Raw genomic sequence first — 2968 nt, forward strand, 5'->3', positions numbered from 1 at the left:
AGTATCACCAGAATCACTGGCTCTCTCCACATATCCAGACTGTGCTACACAGTTGGACCATTACTGCTCTCAGATTCACCCTTATGGATGGGTTTTAGATCTAAGCTGGCCTTTGGTAACACCCCAGCCAGGTGGATTTGACTTCCAGTAAATGCAATGTGCTCCTTTGCTAGTTACAGACACCAGTTTTCCTGCTTAGGGGAAAGTGTTTTTTTTTCTCATGCCATGTTTGTACAGCACCCAGCCCAGGAGGGCTCCTTCAGTCCCCCAGGGGATGTTCTAAAGTTCCTGCATCAGTCCTTTGAAAACTGGATCACCCAAAGCTGCCCTGAGATGAGACACTGGGACAGCCAGAAGGAAGGCAGGAGGGGTGGGGTCTGTCTGGTAGCACAGAGCACTGGAATGTCATTAGAGCTTTTTTTCCCTGCTGGTTCTTTGGCTTTGAAGCCGCCTCTGCAATTTCCAGAGGCTGCACTCACCACTGGAGGAGAGTTTGAGGCTGGAACTGTGCAGAACCACACAACCTGAACTTCGGGGATGCACTGGGATGATTGGCAGTGATGATCAATTTGTTTCTCTGTCCATCTTCCCACAATTCGGTTTCTGAACCTGTGCTGGGTTGCAGAACCAATTGGATCAGCCTGACAACCATCAGCAACGTCATCTGCAACCTTCAAGTGTTTTGCAGCTCAATCCTCTGGACCCCTGGAGGGCATCACACTGACATTTAAACCTTGTAAATGGCAGCAGCGCTCAGAGGTACCAGGAGAAAAGTCAAGTGCTTCAGTAAGATGTGGGCAGGCATGGGTCTGCACGTGGGGGTTTGCTGGTTTGCTCCCATCTAATCTTGGGAGAGAGGTAGCAAGGTAGCTTGATGCAAAACAGGGGTGGGCAGAGTGGATGGGAGAGGACAGAAAAATGGAGAGGAGTGAGCTGAGGCTATCATGGGCCTTTCTGAGGAGGGAGAAAGGATTTCCAGAAGCTAGTTTGGAGAAGTAAAGCCATGCTGTCTATGAAATGTGGGTGCTGAGGTTCAGGGAACTCCTGATGGCTAGGCTTGGGGGTGGCATCAGGGGATGGCATGCTTCTGAGATTGTTTCACTGGGGAAAGTATAACTTGCTAAGTGGATACAGCATGTGCATGAAGCCAGCCTTACCTTTGTTTCACTTGGGCTCTCCAGGTTCCCAGATTTCTTTCTGCCACTTCTTACTGGGAGCCACCCTTTTGGTGTCTGACCTTTTAGCAACATCACCTAGGTACGTGCTGGCTATTTGGAGATGTATTTTTGTGTGTTCCTGGCTTTGCTCCCTGATTAGTAGCAGCTCTACAACAGGAGAGATGTAGGGATAGACACAGGATGGGTTCAAGTTGTCCAGCTTCATTCCCTAAAGTCAGCAGCTGCTGAGTCACCCATGCTGCTGATATTCTTCATGAGGGTGCTTCAGGAGGAAGCTTGGCTAAACTGATCCTGAGCATCAGCACCCTAAGGGCAGTGATGGAAATGGCTCTGTGCATCTCATTCATCTCCTCTTATGTTGGGCAAGGCCATGAAACCTAAAAGTGCAGACACTGATACAAGACCTGAGCTTAGCCCAGCTGCAGCATAGATCATAGTCTGTCCCTGGTTCTCAGGCTCCAGACTTTCGAGTGCTGGTACCTGACATGTGAGTGCTGGGAGAATGAGGAATCCATCATAGCAAGAACAACATCCTCAGGACAACTGCCCATGTGCATGTAAAGTTGAGGGGGAGGGATAAAACGCTTTCCCGTTACAGGGAGGAGGGTTATCACCATCCTGGCCACCCACCTGTGCAAGGGGATCCTTCAATCTCATTTATGTGAGCACTGGGGAGGAGGGATATCAGAGCTCCCCATGGGCTGGACACCACTCCCTCCCTGCCTCAGTGAAGGCACAATGAGTGGCCACAGAGTGGGGTCACTCGGTAGTGCTCCCATCAGGGAGGAAGCCTTCCTGCGCCCTGGCAAACCCCTAGTGAAAGACAATCAGGCTCGCTGTCACTGAGCTAATTCCGACGGCATAAAAGCAGTAATGAAATTCACGGCAGGATTAGCCTCTCCATCCAATGGGCCGGCGCCACAGTGACATATCGTGCTTCTTGCCCGAATGTAACACACCATCTAATTTACGTCGTGTAGCGAGCGGGAATGAAATGTTCATAAAGAATTGCTGAATCTTGTCACCTTAACTGCGGCCCCGGGCTCTGAGGCATCTGTCAGGGAGAGGAGAGCGGAGAAGGAGGCTCCTGCCTTGCAAAGCTGCGACCAGGGCTTTGGGAAAGGGGAGATGGCTGCATTAATCTTCTGGGTCTGTGCAATGGAGATGTAGCATGTGGGGATGAGGACTCTAGGCTGGAGGAGGGGGGCTGTAGAGCTCCCTTGCATGTGCACACTGTACTAAGTGGTGACAGTGACAAGGAAGGGGTTGTTAGATATTCCCCACCCCCAGAACTGCATGCCTGGGATGCATGAGAAGGGACTTGCAGTGGTGTGAAAATAAAGGGGGAGCATCCTTGGAGATCTATGTGCTCACAGCAGAACATGAGTTCTGAAATTCCATATTGGGTCCCACATGCAGGTGCACACCAGTCAGCAACTGCAGGTGTTGCCTGCCTTGGGAAGCGTGTGCATAACCCTTCTGCTGTCGTTCAGCAGCCCCGTCACCTCCCTCCCCTCCCTAAATGTTTATTTGCAGTTAATTTTCATGGATCCTAATGGCTTGGATCCTGCTAGGGGGGATCATGCTTGCCTCTTCAGTCAGAAAGTTTGCAGAAAAAAATAGCCCTTTCCTGTTGTGTTTGGAGTAATAGCGTCTTAGTGTCCGGAGGGGAGTTGGCAAGGAAACAGGGAAGTTTATTAAGAGTAAGAGATTGAATTCCATTGGGTTTAATTGGAAGTGCTTGAGCAAACAGGGGAGGAAGCTGTCCAGTCTAGCTCTCTGGAAATGGC

The 2968-nt window shown here is 50.5% G+C and overlaps 1 long non-coding RNA gene across 1 annotated transcript; it reads right to left on the reverse strand.

The window, feature by feature from the left end:
• Positions 1-492: 492 nt before the first annotated feature.
• Positions 493-2491, reverse strand: LOC108510093. The gene is made up of 3 exons (XR_001878742.1): positions 2204-2491; positions 1158-1325; positions 493-614 (listed from the first exon to the last, which is right to left on the reverse strand). It is a non-coding gene; the product is annotated as an uncharacterized LOC108510093 (long non-coding RNA).
• Positions 2492-2968: the final 477 nt, after the last annotated feature.

The sequence above is a fragment of the Lepidothrix coronata genome, unplaced genomic scaffold (genome assembly GCF_001604755.1).
Source record: "Lepidothrix coronata isolate B3197 unplaced genomic scaffold, Lepidothrix_coronata-1.0 Scaffold8, whole genome shotgun sequence".
Classification (NCBI taxonomy): Eukaryota; Metazoa; Chordata; class Aves; order Passeriformes; family Pipridae; genus Lepidothrix; species Lepidothrix coronata.